The following is a 21,617-nucleotide window of genomic DNA, read 5'->3' on the forward strand; positions in this document are numbered from 1 at the left end:
ACTTAATTCGACTACATTCCATTATCCTCGTTTTGTTTTTGTTGATGTTCATCTTATATCCTCCTTTCAAGACACTGTCCATTCCGTTCAACTGCTCTTCTAAGTCGTTTGCTGTCTCTGACAGAATTACAATGTCATCGACGAACCTCAAAGTTTTTATTTCTTCTCCATAGATTTTAATACCTACTCCGAATTTTTCTTTTGTTTCCTTCACTGCTTGCTCAATATACAGATTGAATAACATCGGGGAGAGGCTACAACCCTGTCTCACTCCCTTCCCAACCACTGTTTCCCTTTCATGTCCCTCGACCCTTATAACTGCCATCTGGTTTCTGTACAAATTGTAAATAGCCTTTCGCTCCCTGTATTTTACCCCTGCCACCTATAGAATTTGAAAGAGAGTATTCCAGTCAACATTGTCAAAAGCTTTCTCTAAGTCTACAAATGCTAGAAACGTAGGTTTGCCTTTCCTTAATCTTTCTTCTAAGTCAAGTCGTAAGGTCAGTATTGCCTCACGTGTTCCAATATTTCTACGGAATCCAAACTGGTCTTCGCCGAGGTCGGCGTCTACCAGTTTTTCCATTCGTCTGTAAAGAATTCGCGTTAGTATTTTGCATCCGTGACTTATTAAACTGATTGTTCGGTAATTTTTACATCTGTCAGCACCTGCTTTCTTTGGGATTGGAATTATTATATTCTTCTTGAAGTCTGAGGGTATTTCGCCTGTTTCATACATCTTGCTCACCAGATGGTATAGTTTTGTCAGGACAGGCTCTCCCAAGGCCGTCCGTTGTTCTAATGCAATGTTGTCTACTCCCGGGGCCTTGTTTCGACTCAGGTCTTTCAGTGCTCTGTCAAACTCTTCACGCAGTATCGTATCTCCCATTTCATCTTCATCTACATCCTCTTCCGTTTCCATAATATTGTCCTCAAGAACGTCGCACTTGTATAGACCCTCTATATACTCCTTCGACCTTTCTGCTTTCCCTTCTTTGCTTAGAACTGGGTTTCCATCTGAGCTCTTGATGTTCATACAAGTGGTTCTCTTTTCTCCAAAGGTCTCTTTAATTTTCCTGTAGGCAGCATCTATCTTACTCCTAGTGAGATAAGCCTCTACATCCTTACATTTGTCCTCTAGCCATGCCTGCTTAGCCATTTTACACTTCGTGTGGATCTCATTTTTGAGACGTTTGTATTCCTTTTTGCCTGCTTCATTTACTGCATTTTTATATTTTCTCCTTTCATCAATTAAATTCAATATTTCTTCTGTTACCCAAGGATTTCTACTAGCCCTCGTCTTTTTATCTAATTGATCCTCTGCTGCCTTCACTACTTCATCTCTCAAAGCTACCCATTCTTCTTCTACTGTATTTCTTTCCCCCATTCCTGTCAATTGTTCCCTTATGCTCTCCCTGAAACTCTGTACAACCTTTTGTTTAGTCAGTTTATCCAGGTCCCATCTCCTTAAATTCCCACCTTTTTACAGTTTCTTCAGTTTTAATCTACAGTTCATAACCAATAGATTGTGGTCAGAGTCTACATCTGCCTCTGCAAATGTCTTACAATTTAAAACCTGGTTCCTAAATCTCTGTCTTACCATTATATCTGGAACAAATCTTGAAACGGATTGGCTAAATGGATTAATTAAGATTAAATGGGTAGTATTTGCTTACGGGAAGGACTGTTATCCCGTAAGAACTCAATATTGGCCTGCACTGTAAAGAAGTATTTCGAGTACAGCTGCACCTAACTTTTCTGTATTCTGTTTGCTCATCTGTGACAAGCGGTCCAACGCACCAAGCAGTCTCTTGTGTTAGTTCCATCATGCTTGCCTCAGTAGTCTTCCCCCTTACAAGGAGCTCATATTGTAACAGCTCTTTTTTAATATGCGAGATGCCAATCACTTCTCGGGTGCCCATATTAGTATTTTCAGGAGTTAGTATTGACCACATTTTGATATTGATGAGCTCTTTTGTACTTGTAAACTATAATACTACTGTTAACCCTAGAACACTGACGGGAGAGGGGTGGTGGTGGAGGGGGGGGGAAGTAATATTTTTACCAAAACAATGTAAATACTAATCAACATTTTATTAATGGGTAGTCAGAATTTATAGTTTATACATTAGTTAATGACAATCATAAGGTCTCCAATGGTGTGTCATATACAAAATAAGGGTAAACTGTCTTGTTTTACACCCCATACCGACAGTACGAGATTGGCGGGAACCCAGAATTGATACCAAATGCAATCGTCAGTTTTAAGATGTTTTAGTAATCTAGGGTTAAATGACTGTATGAACCAGTATACGTATTATTATAGCTCCTTAAATGAGAATATACTGATGGTCTTTTTTTTTTCGGCTGTCAGGAACCACACTGAGCGATAGCGGTTTTACCACCACTCGATGAGAAGGTACAAATATTGAGGACGCAATGATCAAACCATGTGCTTAAAATGTTTTGCAGAATTTTTTCACTGAAAAGTAAGGAAGTGGTTTCACAGTATAAGGTGTTACATAGGAGATGAAAAAATTGCTGAACCCATGCTTCCATCTTTTCTGAATATTGCGAAGGGCATGTGAACAACATTTTACTGCTGATAATAAGGGACTGACGCGAAAAATTCGGTGAAATCACCATCTAGGAAGAGCAATCAGGAGGAACTCACAATAATGGGATTACAGATGACAATGACGGCTGAGAAAATATAGTCAAACAGCAGAAGTCTCTGCTGACGGCTAGCTGCTTATAAATCAGGTTACATCGCCATGACAAAACTGTCTCTCTATTCCACTGTTGATGCACAAGGCTTCAGCTCAATTATTTTAAGATATATGAGTGTGACGCGGATAAAGGAGTCTTCATTTGTTATCAGTAGTTATTTTAAACCGGGTAGGGGGTTGGGGGAGGCTGCCTGTTGATCATTAGTGGTCTTGTAACGAATTGTCTAGTGTTTCTTTTCTGTGCTTCGCTGGAGACTCTTCGTCGCGGCGGTAGGAGCTGCCAGCTCTTCATTACGAGATTGTCCTCCGCACTTGGGATGGGCTGAATACTTCTCGCCTTTGTGTGTGTGTGTGTGTGTGTGTGTGCACCGGACGCTCGCTGGCACTGCTGACGCGATAGCGACGCGCGCCGCGGCCACCAGGTGTCTCTGGCGGCGCCCGGCGTATCGACCCGCCGGCGGCACTCCTTTAAAAGGGGCGGGGCGCCGCGGCGCCGGGGACGACTGTCGGCGACCGGCTGCCTGTGAACGCACAGGCGCCTCCTCCTCTCGCAACTCGCTCGGCCACAGCTCAGCCACAGCCACAACGCAGCCGCCGCTAGCCGACGCTGACTCTGACGCTGTCGTTGACCATTCATGAGAGCGGCCCTGCTCACGGGGTGAGTGAGCGCTCGCTGCGCACCCTCACCAGAATGCCGGCGGCGTCCACCGTACCCGCCCGTGCCGGAAAACTTACCCTCTCTGTACCCTCTACCGCTGATGCGGCTTTCTTTTTCGTTCTTGGTAACTACCATGCCGCAAACACTACGCTTTCGCATTTTCAGCGTTTTTCATGCAGTATCATGTAACATCACCCTACACTCCGCGTCGGGTATAACGTTCATGCTTGGAAGCGTCAACACGTGAGGACAGTACCAGTTGTCGGAGCTAGAATTCGCGCCCACCCTTTCGTAATACTTTAATTACGTAAAATATCAAGTAGAAGGTTGCACAGCGCATGAAAAAAGTACATAATGCATTAAAAGCTGCTTTAGTTTTTGAATTATTAGTATAAAGCACAATTTGAATCCATAGTTCCGTAATTACATGTTAATGTGTGTTGTCACACATAATGGACTGCAAAGTCGTGTACGTACTGCATCACCCATTTCACAGCAACTTTTATTAATATGTCGGTAGAAAGCACAGCGTGCGATAACTTTCTAGCACAATTTCATAAACTGTTTTATAATACGCCATCCATATCATAGCTATCTGAATGCACTACCCAAATCTTCTTTCAATAATTCCGAAACTTAAAACATTACACTCTCACGTATTTGTTTCATATTTCAGTTGCAACTACAAAATGGAACTCATGTATCAAATATTCTACTGCATCCCGAAATCTTCTTTTTGCGTCTCTTCGCACATTTTACGATATGTTTATTTTAATATCTGTGCACCATGTTCGCAGGTGTACGCAGTATGTAGAAACAAATCTCACTCTCGTTCGACGGAGTCAGATACGAAACTCAATAAACTGGTAACGCTCGTTCGTTACAACCTTCTTCATCGCAAATTCTTTTTATTGATTTGTTGGTCCCTTATTTATTCCATCTAAGCAGAAAGAGTTATGCCTTTTATGCCTCCCAAGGAGGTAAGTCACTTTCCATAAATTTCTGTTCCCACGTATCAGAGCTGTCTATATACTCTCCCTTCTCTGCCAGTTACCTCCGAGTGTCTTATCCGTGTGATTCCCTTTCTCGTTTTCCTTACAAACTTTGCATCTATCTGTGTGTGCCACTCTGTCAGTTGTTAGCTGCCCCTCTGTGTTTGAGCGCGCCAGATTCACTTGCATTCAGATAATGACATTTTGTCCACGTAACGCCGCTTTGATTGGCAAACGAGGACTGAGTTATTCGTTTGTGAGGGGCGGCCAGAATGGCCGCTATTATCGGTAAATTGATCGGCCCATCGCCGGCTCGCCCATTCATTTTATGGTGGACGACGTCCGTTCTTATCCACTTTCATATCTGAACTCACTAGAATGCCTGCCCGGCCGAAAGACGACTTGAGAGAAGCGACTAATACACAGAAAAGAAATACAAGGACATTTCAACTATATAGGCGCCTTGTCAAAGTGTGTTACAATTATATAACCTGGCTTTGTGGCCCGGTGGACAAGTGTCGGAGTAGAACTCCAAGGTTCAGTGGTTTCCTTACGATGAGCTGTAGGAGATGCTTTAATTTTTCTTTTCTTTTCACGTGATATTAACCTCTGGAAATACTCATATATGCTTAAGTTTGAAAATGACTGCGTCTGTCAATTGTGTGGTTAGACGCTATCAAGGTTACACCGAATCCAGCATCACTGCGCTAGTTAATGCACTACAGCAACGCTGGCGACAGAAGTAACTAGTTTTATATAAAAAGCCGTGTTGTCTTCATGTATCTGAAGACAAGCGGTTCCCAACATTTTTAGCCTTGCGGATCAACTATTTTGTAAAAAGAAAAAAAAACCATAGAGGCCCAGTAACTAAATATAAAAGTGTGTTTGTGTGTGGCTGTATGTGTGTGTGTGTGTATGCCAGTAGCCTTAATTAGTAAAACATACTGTACAAGAAGGATTGAAAAATATTTACATTTTTTATAAATAAAAGACTTGAATTATAACCAACTACATGAAAACACAAAGGATGTGTGTGATGTCCTTAGGTTAGTTAGGTTTAAATAGTTTTAAGTCCTAGGGGACTGATGACCTCAGATCTTGAGTACCATAGTGCTCCGAGCCATTTGAACCATTTGAAAACACAAAATCGAGTGGTCAGTCTTAAAAAGAACGCAATGGGATTTTTGACATTATTTGTCACCCTCAAGAGAATTAATTACCTGTCTTAAAACAGGTTAATTTTAGCCACAAATCACAATCTACATTCAGTCTATAACCGCACTTTAAAAAAAAATAAAATTGAAGAGGCTTGTTCACAAAGACAGTTTCTAGAAAAAGGCCCACCAATTGTATCAGTGATTAGTAATTCAGTAGTAACGACACGAGGACTGAGCGAACTAGTGTAGTCGCTAACGCTCTCAACTCGCATTCGAGAGACAGAAGTTCCGCTCTCGGTTCGGCCATCCTCATATCGGTTTTCTGCTGTCACCAAAGGTCGCCTCCAGTAGCAATAAATCTGAACAATGCTTCCTTTCTTACAATCTTAGCCTTGGTCGGTATGCAGCTCACGAATCATCCTTCCTTCTTTTAATGCCACGGTACAAAACGACCAAAATTCAAGCGAGTCGCTCTTGTGAACACTTGTGTCCGAGAAACTACCAGCTTACGATCGGATTGTGGCATGTTATGTAGCAAGTGAATAAGACAGCCGAACAGTTGGAATAAATGGTGGTTTTCAACCAACCTTAACCACTGTATGTTAACCCGGGACCTAGAAACGATGGAGAGGCTCCGTTCCCGCCGCAGCCGCAGTGGTCCACAACCCCACGGCAACTACCGCAGTCCACTTGACCCTTGTGCGGTTCGGCCCCCGATGCGCCCCCCCCCCCCCCCCCCCCCCCCAGGAAACGTCTCACACCAGACGAGTGTAGCCCCCATGTTTGTGTGGTAGAGTAATGATGGTGTACGCGTACGTGGAGAACTTGCTTGCGCAGCAATCGCCGACATAGTGTAGCTGAGGCGGATTAAGGGGAACCAGCCAGCATTCGCCGAGGCAGATGGAAAACCGCCTGAAAACCATCCACAGACTGGCCGGCTCACCAGACCTAGACACAAGTCCGCCGGGCGGATTCGTGCCGGGGACCAGGCGCTCCTTCCCACATCGGAAAGCCGTGCGTTAGACCGCTCAGCTAACCGGGCGGGCGTACCTTAACCATGGTTTCAACGGATTTAAAGCTGTTTTCTTCAGAAGGACAAGAAACGAACTTCCACTAGCATTCAGTTGGTAAAGCGATATAACATCGCCACATGAAATGTCTCGGCAACGATCTGTACATTCATTTCTAGAAGTGTAAGGCTCCTAAAATCAAGGGCTTGTTACACCAGTAAAATCAATGACATAAAATTCCATATCACGTCAAGATGACTCACGCTATATGTTCACGCCATTAGTAGCCAGCCAAGGGGGCGCGCCAGCCCTGTAGCGCAGTCTGTAGGGGCGTAGACTTCCAACAACATGATGGCAAACGATATTGGTAATTTTCAACATTAAAAAAATACTGGCAGTCCATCTTAGCAGTTTCTTTTGATCCATCATTTCTGTCTGTTTCTTTCTTTACAAAAAAAAAGTCTCTGATCTTGACGACTAACGAGCGAAACCATGAAGCTCCCGATAATTTTTATCTTGTCTTGGGCTTCCGAACAGAACTCACGGCCCAGTGCCACGCTGCCCGTTGGAAACCGCCGCTGTAGACAATTCCAACTATCCAAATGTAGACCTACATACCCATCATCAGAAGTATCCTGTTTTCACATGGTATTATTTTTTGGTTATTGTAGCGGTTAGATGATCAGTTAGCGGCTGACGGTTCGTCGTTCCTGCTGCGTAAGGAATTTTATAATGGAAGAATACGCTGACTTACGACATACTTTCAACGTACTTGTGTACCGTGACTGAATATGAGGTGTCTGTACAACGCAAATCTACGGAACCAAAAGCTTGTTGGAAGCCAGTGTGCTTTGACCTTTCACTTCTTCATGACTGTCACTCAGAATAATATGTTTTTACGAACGCAATTCCTTGTTACATGTATTCACTAACGCCCTTTTCAACATCGATTTTATTCACTTATTTCAATTTGGTTTTGCTCTGATGACTTCAATTTGTGCATCGTTCGCGGTTACTATGCTGTAACGGGCCGTAAAATGTTTTGCACACTCTGGTGGTAATAAAGGCTCAATGTGCTGTCAGTGTTAGTGGATCTTTTATACGAATGTATAGGAGGATTAAAAATAATCGAGAAACTACACGCTCTACGACTGCAAATATTATTTCTTGTGCTTATAAATTAGGTAAATTTTCAAAACTGATTATTTACAGACAATCATTATGGTAAAGCATACTACTTACTACATCATCCACAACTGGAAGTCGTAATATAACAGAAACGTATAGTATAACTGAGTATTCACAGCAATTAAGAATTTGAAGTTATTTACTGGCTTTTAATTTTTGTGCATATAGTTCTAAGTGTGTTTGGAATACGTTTTGCTCTTCTGCGCTACTGTTACAAGAGGAAAGTACTAGCAGTACTTAACTAAATGAGAGAGAGAGGTTGGTGAAATGGGAAAGAATTGACACTCCATAGAAGGTAACTAGTTTAGATGCTAATGTAATACAAATATTCATTAATAATATTTAGGTAGCTGCGTCAGGATCAACAGGTTACATTAAGGTGTACTCAAAAGACCTCAGAACAATTGTTAAGGGATCCGAGACAACTAAATGTCCTGACGACTTACGTTCATAAGCGAGAATGAAAGGCGTTGACAGTGATCATGAAAAGCTCGCTCACTGATTTGGGGGAAGGCAATAAAAGAAAGTTTCAGCAGTGATATTGGATATGATGTATCTTGAGAGGAGAACTATTTCCATTGCTCCCTCTCTTAGTCTGGATTTATCGCTAATATATCGCCCAGTGGAAAATCCCAAGCGACTGAAAAAAAACCGTACGTGACTTTTGTACGTTAAAAGAACTGATCCGCAAAATAACAGACCAGTATCCTTCGGTTGTTATTCGCAGCATCCTAACAGCACAAGGGTACGCCGACGATATTCTACGTCCCGTTTTGTTGCAGTTCTTACGAGCCATGCTGTTGCCCGTATTGCATTTGAGCAAGAAAACGCCCACCCGCACACGACGAGTGTTTCTACTGCCTGTCTTCGTGCTTGCCAAACCCTGCCTTGACCAGCAACGTCGCCAGATCTCTACACAATTCAGAACGTTTGGTGCATTGTGGGCAGGTCCCTCGAATCATCTCCGTATTTTGACGATCCAACACTCCAATTGGACAGAATTTGGCACGATATCCCTCACGAGGACACCAACAACTCTGTCGATCAATGCAAAGCCAAATAACTGCTTACATAAAGGCCAGAGGTCGACCAACACGTTACTCACTTGTTCAATTTGTGAAGCCCTTTCTCTTTAATAATTCATTTAATTTTTCTGAAATTTTAATCATTCGTTTGTTTGTACATGTAAATCACATCTACCGATTTCCGTCCCATCCGGATAATTCATTCGTCGTGCGTCGTTCTTTTTTTTCCCTTAGACTGTACGAGGTCTGATCGGAAAGTTTCAAGAATGGGCCTGTAATTGTACAATGGTGATACTTACATGCTACTGTGATGCATCTCCTTCAAAATAGTCCCCTTCTGACTGAACACACAGACTCCAACGGTGTTCCCACGTTTGGAAACATTCCTGGAATTTTTTTTCCTGAAGTGTGTTAAGGACGCTCTCCGTATTTGCCTGGATGTCTTCAATCGAGTAAAATCGCTTCCCTTTCAGAGAATATTTCAGTTTAGGAAACAGGTAGAAGTCCGCAGGGGCCAAATCAGGGGAATATGGCGGTTGTGGAAGCACAGGAATTTTGAATTTGGTCAAAAATTCAACTATGGAGAAGGCACGATGAGCCGGAGCATTGTCATGGTGTAGCACCCAACTCCTGTCTTTCCACAATGAAGGTCTTTTCTTCGGCACCTTTTCGCACAAACGCTCAAGGACACATTTGTAATATTCCTGGTTAACTGTCTGTCATACAGCGGTAAATTCATGATGCACAATACCGGTAGAATTGAAAAAAATCACCAACATTGTCTTCACCTTCGACCGACTTTGCCGTGATTTTTTTCAGTCGTGGTGAACCTGGAGTCTTCCACTACGGAGACTGCACTTCGGTTTCAGGATCATATCCGTATACCCACGATTCGTCACCTGTAATTACCCTGTTTAGCAAATCTGGGTCATTTTTAGTCCGATTTATCAGTTCTTGGCACACTTCAAGTCAGTATTGTCTAAGGTGACCTGACAGCAATTTTGGAATGAATTTTGCGGACACTCAGCGCATGTTCAGATCTTCAGTTAAAATTGACAGAACTGCATAGAAACTTAAATTAAATCTATCAGTCGTCTCCCTAATTGTAAGGCTACGATCAGAGCGCACTAAGTCGCGAACTTCCACAACATTTTCATTCGTTTTTGGGTGGAAGGACGGCCGGACCGCGGTTCATCTTCAAATGATTCGCGGCCATTTTTAAATCTGCTGAACTAGACAAGAACATTTGACTGGTTCGTACACTTATCTCCAAAAGCTGTTTTTAATAGTTCATAAGTCTCAGAAGGGCGTTGAGGACAAGGCAATGAATCACTCTCCACCCTCCGTGTACCCCCCGTCAATCCAGTAACCAGTAGCGGATCCATTCTTAAAACTTTCCAATCACACCTCGAATGTATGACTTGTCACTCATTACCATTTGCATGTACTGCTGATTCTCTTTCTAGTAAAGGTAATACTGTTAGTGCTAATGTGCAGTCATGTTCAAAAGTATCAGAAAGACCTTAACTATGTTCCGCCTGGTTCGTTTGCAACCCACATAACGCAACTGTCCTGCAGGTCCTCTGAATTCTCTTCATTGCAGCCATTTGACTGTAAAAAGTAGTTACTACAACAGACCACCAAAGAAATTTGTTCCGTACACCAATCAATCCAAACGAAAATTAGTACCACGATGATGAAAATATCAGGAACCACGTTATTAAGAAGACACAGCCTTTAACAGCTGTAAAGTCAAATTTATTACAAAAAATAGCATTTCAAAAGGCAAATTTTAACTTGTAATTACGTGATATAAAACTTATAGTGAATAAGGTGCCGGGTTTCCAATCCAGCAACAGTTCTCTCTGTTAACTAAGCAGGGTTTCAGTTACAAATAGCGAAGCGTGCTCACGTTTAAACCTCAAATGATGTGGCGCCAAATTTTGTGTTGGGCAGGGACTGGAAATCTGCACCTAATCGATTGTTAACTAACCCCAGTCAGGTGTTAGGTATCGAAATTTTTCACTATTAGCAGGATGACTGAAACTGAAATGACGAGACGAAAAAGCCTGGCCTTCTGGGGACTCGAATGCAGCACCTATCGCCGATGTTTTCTGCCACGATTAATCGTTAAATATCAGTGTGCTTCATCAGTAGCGAGATGTGCGTATGTTTGAACTGGAAATAACGCAACGAATAGTTCTGTGCTGACTGAGATTCAAACCCGCAGATATAATCGCTCTTGACTACACACTAAGATACGTTAACCATGGAATTTTCTTCCACCAATAAATTTACATATTTTCGTGATAGTCTCGAAGTACTTACTGGATAGGACACAGGACTTTACGTAGATAAAACCATATCGAAGTCAAAAATCTTGCTAACAAATGAAGTTCTGGGCAGGCTTGTATTACGAACATTTCTTATATTAAATTAGACTTTAGTCCTAGGGTTATATGGTAAGTTGTAATTGATTTGTTATTAGAAAAGTGTATATTTTTTATATTGCTTCTCGTTAGTTTACTGAACATAACGGAAAAATACGAGAGAAGGTAATCATCAACAATATATTCTCTCACATTAACTAAAAGAGACTGGTAATGCTCAGGACCCCACGCCTATAGAAAGCTACTGGTTCAGAGATAAAGATGTCGATCCATGTTTAAAGTACATTTTCATTCACAAAGAAATTTTGTTAGTGGTTGATCGATACTGGACGAGAAAGACAAACGTTTGAGGCGGAAAATGGTGTGCTGTAGGCACTGTTTCCCAGTCGAGCTCCGAATAGGTTGTTTGGAGAAATCAGCAGTTCCCTTGGTAGCTTTTTCTATATGGCGACGACGAGACGTCTCATAAGGGCATGATCCATTGCGACGTGTCGAAACCTTCTCAGAAACTTTTCTCACCGAAAGAACACATCGAAAGAAATGCACTGTTAAAATTTTAGCTGCTAAAGCGCATTTCAAGTATTTTTTTATGTTGAAGTTACTACCGCTTGTAACAGTTGATTGTATAACCCATCCTGCGTAGCGGACTAGTCGGCGAATAAGCAGAGCAGCCGTGACAAGAGAACATGGTGTCACACAATGAAAAATCCAAATTTCAAGTTTTGGGTACTTCAGTCATACTAAAAATGTCTCAAATCATTGATTTTTTGAATAACTTGCAGTTCATATCGACAGTTATGACAGCGTATTTGTTACACAAGTATATGAATGTTTGGTGTCTGTTCTTTCGGACAAATCCGAAAGAACAGACACCATGCATTCATATAATTGATTGACTGGTATAGCTGGGCAATGGATCGACCTTCTTCAATGAGGATGCACAAATACGTCCTACCTCATGTGGGAATCTCAGAGTAGCGAACATGAAGAAGATGGACAGGGACTGCGTATAGGTGGCGCTTGATGGGAGTGTGAGTCGGCCGTGAGGAGTGCCGAGATAGTCCTCGCAGCTGTGATAACGCTGTGTCCCGATGGCGCAGCGGTTAAAGCACCTGCCTAATAAGCAGAAGATCCCAGCTTCCCGCGGTGCTCATTTTCACTCGTCGCCGCTGATTCCGCATGATTTTCCTATGCACCTGACAGCAGTGATCCACTGCCTTTTCTTTCCTTTCCTTTCTTCCCCTCTCCACCTTCAATCTACATATGCCACACAAGTGACTAGAAAATCAAGGCAGTATATGATGTTACATTCAGACGACTTACATCAAATGGGACTTTAACTTTTTGACATGAAATACGTATTTTATAACAATTCCTGCAACTCAGTTTTATGATAATTTTCGAATAACGTATATTTTACTAACGTTGAAACAGGTTATTGTTTGTTCCCTGTAGTCGTCGCAAAAACTAGATGGATGGCCAAACCAAACGTTTCCCCTACATCAGATACACCTGTTTAAAGAAAAATTAATGCTGTCAGGCACTTCACTATAATTATTAGTTTTATTTACACAGAATCGGGATAGAGTAAGAAATGGTTGTGACCATTTTCCATATAACGCTCCACACCAGGCATACTTGATCAAATTAATAAAATATGGTGATGAAAACTGACAACGTATAAATGACTGACGTTTAACTACAACATTGGAAATTATGTTTGTCCGAAATTTTCGAAAAAAAAAATGCTTTACACTGTGGAAACATTACCTTGTTGAGAGGCTAAACGCACTGTTGGTTCCGAGTCGTATTCGAGTTACATCATTATTCGTTATTTTCACTGTCCTCCTAGAAACAGAGGTGTCACTGAGTCCAATCCAAGAGCCTAACAAAAGCATTGCATTAATTTCTGCAGCTGGTAAGAACACGCTTCAGCTGTAATGTTGAAAATTATTCTCTCATATTTTTCCAGATTTTCCTACGTCCATTGCAAATTTTTGCAACTAAACAGTCCTTTTTTTAAAATTTGTGTCCTAAATTGCCTTGAGGTTCATGAAACCAAATACAAAGCTGTGGAAAAATTAACCGGTGGTACTTATCACTGGTATTACTGTATACGAATGTGTCATAGCATTCATTGACTGCACAAGTAAGTCTGTCTTTTTTTCGTTTGAAATGAAAAAGTGCACTTTGCTCGTAGATCTTGCATGAAACCTGACTGACTGCCTTGATATACAGCATTTTAAGAGACAACAAGAAGCTAAATCTTCACATTAGCTAAGAATTTCTCTGTAGTATTACCTATTACTGAAATCTCTAAACTTTTACTTTAAGTAAACTTCGTAATTTTGCGAATTCCTTTTCAGTATAATTTCCTGAATCTGTGTAACCAAAAGTTACAGTCTGGTAGATCTCTCTCATCACAAACCATTCTAAATCTTTTGAATAGTTTATCTTTCACACTTTTGCGAGTTTCTTTTTTGCGCATATTTCATACTTCGCATATATCTTTCATTTATTTACATAGTTTATGCTCAGATTTTACAAAATGAACCGAGCATTACAAATTGCTTAACTATGAGCATTTTCTCTCTCCTTTGTTCATCCAAGGAACTTTACATTGTTTTATTTGGACTTGGAAGGTTTGTACTTTTGTTCTGGACTTTAGTTAGAACAATGATCATCGTTCAAATCACAATTCACTGTGTCTTCAGAGCTATTTCCTGTTTCTTGTAAAGTTTACACAATTTATAACGATATGTAAATCATTCGAATGAATTTCCAAGAAATTAAATCGAGCAGGACGGCGTAGTGGTTCGCGCACTGGACTCTCATTCGGGAGGACAACGGTTCAAAACCCGTCTCCGGCCACCCTGATGTAGGTTTTCCGTGATTTCCCTAAATCGTTTCAGGCAAGTGCCGGGATGGTTCCTTTGAAAGGGCACGGCCGATTTCCTTCCCAATCCTTCCCTAATCCGAGCTTGTGCTCCGTCTCTAACGACCCAGTTGTCGACGGGACGTTAAACACTAATCTCCTCCTCCAAGAAATTAACTGATAAATAACACATATGTAAGTCTTCAGAAGAAATAGGTGATATCGATTGCGTACGACGTTCTTCATATTTCGTCTCTGCAAGATTTAAGACATTATCAGATTCCACATTACTGCGAAAGTATAGAACCTGGACAAAGATACATGCTGTTAATAAGCTTATACGGAAAAAAACATAAAGAAAATCATTTCTCAAGTAACCTACCGGAATGCAGCCAGATGAAGTCGTCGACAACCGTCGATATTTTGACAGGAGCGCACACAGTCATTTTCAAGGCTACACAGGAGCAAGTAAGCACTATTTTCGCCGAAACTCCGTAAAGATAACACGCACATGCACTGTAACACTAGCGCCACCACAAACCAAAGATGACCGACGTTGGAAACTATCGATGGTTTTTGATAACTAAGAGAGCAGGATTCCATCCAGAATCCAAACAAAAACCACCATCTCTATTTATAATGTTATTTGCTAATTTAATTTCAACAGCTTCCTTAATAACAGTATCGTAATAGATGGAAGTGCATACCACAATCTCCGTGTTGTTATATTCTGTAGGATGACCGGTGTCAATCAGTGCTCTGTAATGGTGTATTTGCTCGGCTGTTGTGAGCGTGTGTGCCGCTTATGCTCAGTATACCAGTTCTCCACAGTCCTAATAGTCTGACCAATATATTACATGCAACAATTACAAAGAACATTCCCGCCATACGTAAACCAAGATCATCCTTTACGGATCCTGAAAGGACCCTGATACTAGATAGTGGTCGAAAAACACACTTCACATCATATTTCAACAAAATAGGACCAATCCTGTTCAAAATGCTTCCTGAGTAAAGCAAAATGGCCTTAGATTTTGGTGCCACCTCGGTATTATTATCTATTACCCGGCGTAAAGTTGGTCAATAGCTCAACGCACGTCTAATCTGTTTTTCGCCATAACGATTCTGACAAAAAATGACATCGAGATGGGCTAACTCAGCTGACAAACTCTCAATGTCCGTGATGATATGCGCCCTGTTAACCAAGGTACGAAGTACCCTTTCATATTGAGCCGGATGGTGACAACTGTTAGCCTGCAGTAGACTTCCTATAACCAGCATGTGTCAACCAACGTACCATCCACCTTCTTCGTGCCCAACACATCAAGGAATGGAAGACAGTGTGTGTGTGTGTGTGTGTGTGTGTGTGTGTGTGTGTGCGGCTGCATTCTTGTGAATTATTTAAACACTGTATACGCGGGAGAAACTAAGGTCTCAAAATTAACTCTGTTCCACGCCCATTGTTAGCGATACCGCAAAGGGATCTTCTAATTGTTATGTATATTAAGTGAGTGAATAGTAAGTGTGACCAACTGTTCAAATGGTTCAAATGGCTCTGAGCACTATGGGACTTAACATCTGATGTCTTCAGTCCCCTAGAACTTAGAACTACTTAAACCTAACTAACCTAAGGACATCACACACATCCATGCCCGAGGCAGGATTCGAACCTGTGACCGTAGCAGTCGCGCGGTTCCGGACTGCAGCGCTTAGAACCGCGTGGCCACCGCGGTCGGCGACCAACTGTGAGAAAGAAACTATCAATGAAAACTGAAATTTGCCTCACAAATCACAATCGCGTCGTGTCATTTTGTCTGTTTACCGATGTGCCAGTAACCAAGGATATGCACCTGCCGTGTTTCGCATGTACGCTCTGCTACAACATACGGTAGGGGTGTACATTTCTCCTAGCAAGCTACGATTTTGCAAGTTTCAGAATTGTTAAAAAGCAGCTAAAATTTTCATATTGTGCTTCTTTCGGTTTATTTTCTTGTATAAAAAGTTTTAGGGCAGGTTTCGACGTGTCACATTGGACGATTAGTTGTTGGCAACGGGTTCCAACTGCGATTGACGCACCACTGGGAAGCCGTTCGTAGCGTCTTCCTTTTGCCACCAGATGCATAAAATTACTTTTTTGAGATTCTCACTTGGCCGCAGCTTCAGATACTCTTTGGCAGACCCAACCGGTATTCTGTTTTTATGAATTTAACACAAAGGTTCAAACGTTTGTGTGCCCATTCTGATTTAAGTTTTCCGTTACTTCATTAAAGCGGTTAAATCAAATGTTGGGATACTTCCTTCCAGAAGACACAGTCGATTTTCGATTTCCTTCCCTAATCTTCCTAAGCCTACCTTCTGCTTCGTCTCTAATGAGCTCTTCATCGGTGGGATGTTTAACCATAATCACCCTTGCTTTCTTTTTTCCGATCATTGTCCTCTGAATTCAGGTGTCTCGCGAAGGTTAAATGGTCGCAGTTCATCACATTTGCCAATAATTCGATGGACTACAGTGGTCAACCGTAATAAAGTCATTCATCAAATCCTGTTGGCCTTTCTTTTTTGTTTACTATCTCCTTCCTCCCCTAAAATACAGTACCATAACAGTTCAAATTTAAAACAGTAATTCATATAGAAATATACCCATCCTACCCTTTTATAAGTTCGTGTGGATGGTAATTATATGATTTCATTACAGTGATTACAAAATCAACTCGAATGTACGCTTTGGTTAGTCAAGACAGCTGGTGGATAGCATTGTGGACGAATAAGAAGATGAATGTTTTAACAGGCTGTAATCACCTCCTGGGGTCAGAATTGTCATTCGATCTGGAGGAATGTTCGCTATGACAAAATCATGCGCTAGACAATCTGGCTAGTTCTGTGGTCTTTTGGGGTGATTCTAGCCCTTTATGCTTGAGGGCTGGGTCCCATTCACACATCCAGCCCCAATTTTAACAAGCCTCAACATATTTTCTTCACTCTGGTATCGTCAACTGATCAACGTAGGTTTGCGCGATTGTTAGAAACCCACTTCAGACTTGAAGTCCCTTCGCTACCGACTGGAAGTGAGTTGTAGGTTGGGCCATGAGAGAAGCGGAAGTCGCGGCAAGTAGCAACTCTGTCACCAGTGAGCTTTCTTGCAGCAGAAATTTTATTTTTTAATGGACCAATCGTAATGTAAAATCACAGGGCACCTATTTCTTACAGTATTTGAACTTCATATGATGAAAACATTAGTGCTGGACTTGGATGCGAACTCAGATCCCCCCATTCACGAGATCTTACTTCTTCGGGAAGCTACAGTTCAATGATTTAGTTGTTTCCCCAGTATTGAAAACTCCTCAAGCTCTCCACTAAAGATACATGTCTGGTTTCGAGACTGGTCCGGCCAAAAATTTACATCATGTCATTTGAAGTTGTAGCATGTCACACTAAAGTGAAAAATAATTGCCATTTCCCTCATGTCTCCATTCGTTAGGAACAATTACGATCGGTGCCGGTTCTGACTCCCAGTCAGACAGTGATATTTTCATCATATCATTTCAGATTCATGTATGCCACTCCTAGCTACTGGTGAAAAATAATTCGATAGTGAAGCCCTCTCCGGGTGCAGTCAACAGCGATGTTAGGTGCAGGTTTTACTCTCAGTCAACACAGAACTACCTCCGCGTTATTTCCAGATCAAACATACGCACATGTCGCTACTGGTGAAGCACACTGATATTTAGAAATAGTGCATTGTAAAAAACAGAGGCAATAGATGCTACACACATCAAAAAAAGTTTTGCATCAACCCGGTTCCCATAACTCCTGGAGATAGACGTTGACTGTGGATATTCTATCACAGACACAGTCCCTTTGACTGTTCAGAGATATCACTAAACCCGCCCATAGATGAAACAACCATGCATGAGCAGCGCCTATTAGACGGAGGTGTCCGACAGCCGATCAGTTCCAGTGATTCCACCAGGAAGGAGGAACATGGCTTGTCTTCTGGTAAACCTTCCGGGATGTAAGGTCGTGGTCCATGAAACTCTTTAGCTCCTAACGTTTCGTCCAGAGCTGCGCTGGACATCTTCAGAGGGGTGTTTCTCCTCCGGTGAGTCTTGCCCCTCTGAAGATGTCCAGAGCAGCTCTGGACGAAACGTTAGGAGCTGAAGAGTTTCATGGATCACGACCTTACATCCCGGAAGGTTTACCAGAAGATATGTCATCCGGTCGTGAAAGCCTTCATACTATGAACATGGCTTGTGTTGTTTGTAGTTCAACCATGCCTAGACGGTCAATACCGCGGTTCGATCGCGTCCGCATTGTAAATCTGTGCCAGGAAGGGCTTTCAACAAGGGAAGTGTCCAGGCGTATCGGAGTGAACCAAAGTGATGTTCGGACATGGACGAGATACAGAGAGACAGGAACCGTCGATTACATGCCTCGCTCAGGCCGCTCAAGGGCTACTACTGCAGTGGATGACCGATTCCTACGGATTATGACTCGGAGGAACCCTGACAGCAACACCACCATGATGAATAATGCTCTTCGTGGAACCACAGGACGCTGTGGTACGACTCAAACTGTGCGCAATAGGCTGCATGATGTGCAACTTCACTCCCGACTTCCACGGCGAGGTCCATCTTTGCAACCACGACACCATGCAGCGCCATACAGACGGGCCCAACAACATGCCGAATGGACCGCTCAGGATAGGCATCACGTTCTCTTCACCATTGAGTGTCGCATAGGCCTTCAACCAGACAGTCGTCGTAGAAGTGTTTGGAGGCAACGCAGTCAGGCTGAATACCTTAGACACAGTGTCCAGCGAGTGCAGCGAGGTGGAGGTTCCATGCTGTTTTGGGGTGGCATTATGTTGGGCCGACGTACGCCGCTGGATGTCATGAAAGGCGCCGTAACGGCTGTACGATAAGTTAATGCCATCCTCCGACTGATAGTGCGACCACATCGGCAGCATATTGGTGAGGCATTCGTCTTCACAGACGACAATTCACATTCCCATCGTACACATTTTGTTAATGATTTCCTTCAGGATAACGACATCGCTCGACTAGACTGGCCAGCATGTTCTCCAGGCATGAACTCTATCGAACATGCATGGGATGGATCGAAAAGGGATGTTTATGGACGACGTGATCCACCAATCACTCTGAGGGATCTAAGCCGAATCGCCGTTGAGGAGTGGGACAATCTGGACCAACAGTGCCTTGATGAACTTGTGGATAGTGTGCCACGACGAATACAGGCTTGCATCAATGCAAGAGGACGTGCTACTGGGTATTAAAGGTACCGGTGTGTACAGCAATCTGGACCACCACCTCCGAAGGTCTCGCTGTATGGTGGTACAACATGCAATGTGTGGTTTTCATGAGCAATAAAAAGGGTGGAATTGATATTTATGTTGATCTATATTCCAATTTTCTGTACGGCTTCCGCAACTCTCGGAAACGAGGTGATGCAAAACTTTTTTTCATGTGTGTATTCGAGCTCCAGGAAGGCAAAACTTTTCTTTACGTCACTTCAGTTTCTGTAATCCGACTAATAGTGAAAAATTTCTATATATAAGATTTGATTGTGGTAGTTAACAGTCGATGAGGTTATGGTTTCCAATCACCGTCCAACACAAAATTTTACACCACATAATTGTAAGTTAAAAAGTGAATACTTTGTTATTTGTGATTGAAACCATCTTTAATATATTACGTGGTTGGTTAACAGGGAAAATAGTTGCTACTTGTGCGTCTCGTCACTTGGTCCAGTACTAAATTTTTTTCATGTAATTACAAGTTGAAATTTGGCTTTTGAAACATTATTTATTTTCATAAATTTGGGTTTGCAATTGTTAAGCGCTGTGTCGACTCTAATAACGTCGTTCCTGATATTTTCGTAGTCGTGGTATTAATTTACATTTGGGCTGATTGGCATACAGAGCAAAGTTGTCTAGTGATTTGTTGTTGTAACCATTTTCTATACTCATATGACTGTACCGATATGAGTTGAGAGGATCTGAAAGACTGTTATGTCATGCTCATTGGTCTGCCTCATGAGCTGTAAACCCGAAGCGAGGCGAGCATCGGCAGAGAGATCCGAAAATGCCTCCCTGGCGGTATACAGTGCGAGCGCCTCGCATTCTGCCGCGAATTTCTTCCGAGGCCAGACAGAACATGGCGGGGATTGTCTGGCCCGCGGCCGCCGCTTCCCCACCCGTTCTCTGCACAGTTCGCACAAGGAGGCACTTTCATGTGATGCGTACGAGAATCTCATTCACCAGATCAGTTGCTCACAATATTTCTGTGATATCCTGATTTCCTGACGATTATCATCCTGGGAACCGAAGCGCAATTGACCCATGAACAATAAGTTCTCCTATTCATTCTTGATTTTTTTTAACTGTGTTGCAGAAGTATCTTTTTAGGCTGTTCGCCAGTTTACTTACCTTCTGACCTGACTTCAGTGTCGTTTTTCACAATGTGACTACCAAAGTAACATCATTCCGATTTTAAATTGATATTAAAGGCATCTTTTTTCCGAAATTATACTTTCCTTTTTAAAAGTTTTGTGTGCCGAAGATAATTAATTAAATAATGCCGGCCGCTGTGGCCGAGCGGTTCTAGGCGCTTCAGTCCGGAACCGCGCTGCTGCTGAGGTCGCAGGTTCGAATCCTGCCTCGGGCAATAATGTGTGTGATGTCATTAGGTTAGTTAGGTTTAAGTAGTTATAAGTCTAATGGACTGATAATCTCAGATTTTAAGTCCCATAGTTCTTAGGGCCATTTGAACCATTTGAATTTAGTAATATCAAAGTTATGAGAAAATTGAGTAACCTTATCCCTGAGTCTTCTTGTATTTTATTATACTTGATATAAAAAATTAAAAGTTAAAAATATGTTACTTTAAACATCAATGAGGTCATATAGAGATCGTATTGGTTATCTCTCTCCGCCTTTTTCAATTTCATTAAGTTGTAAGTAAACAAAAGGAAAGCTTTCACATGGCCAGATATTGGTCTTGTTGAGTAACAGGCATTCTTTGTCGGTCTTTTGAAGGCTTTTGTCACTGTACGAAACAAGAGGCTTGTATTGAAATTGTGTGCTTATGGAATATCGTCGCAGTTATGTGACTGCATTCGTGATTTCCTGTCGGAGAGGCCACACTTCATAGTAACTGACGGAAAGTCTTCGATCAGAACAGAAGTGATTTCTGGCGTTCCCCAAGGTAGTGTTATAGGCCCTTTGTTGTTCCTTGTCTATATAAATGATTTCGGAGACAAAGCGAACAGCCGTCTTAGATTGTTTGTAGATGATGCTATTGTTTATTGTCTAGTCAGTCATCAGAAGATCAAAACAGATTGCAAAATGATTTGGAAAATACATCTGTACGGGGCGAAAATTGGCAATTGATCCTAGGTAATGAAAAGTGTGAGGCCATCCACATGAGTGCTAAAAAGAATCCGTTAAACTTCGGTTACACGAGAAATCAGTCAAATCTAAAGGCCATAAATTCAGCTAAAGAGCTGTGAATTACAATTACGAACAACTTAAATTGGAAAGAACACATAGAAACTGTTGTGGGGAAGGCAGACGAAAGA

The 21,617-nt window shown here is 42.0% G+C and overlaps 1 protein-coding gene across 1 annotated transcript in view; it reads left to right on the forward strand.

The window, feature by feature from the left end:
* The first annotated feature begins 3,239 nt into the window (after nucleotides 1-3,239).
* LOC126412181 (uncharacterized) overlaps nucleotides 3,240-21,617 on the forward strand; it is a 280,628-nt gene continuing 262,250 nt past the window's right edge. Inside the window, exon 1 of the mRNA XM_050081662.1 lies at nucleotides 3,240-3,384. The gene's annotated coding sequence lies outside the window, so the exon portion shown is untranslated. The remainder of the gene's footprint in view (nucleotides 3,385-21,617) is intronic.

Source organism: Schistocerca serialis, chromosome 1 (assembly GCF_023864345.2).
Source record: "Schistocerca serialis cubense isolate TAMUIC-IGC-003099 chromosome 1, iqSchSeri2.2, whole genome shotgun sequence".
Classification (NCBI taxonomy): domain Eukaryota; kingdom Metazoa; phylum Arthropoda; class Insecta; order Orthoptera; family Acrididae; genus Schistocerca; species Schistocerca serialis.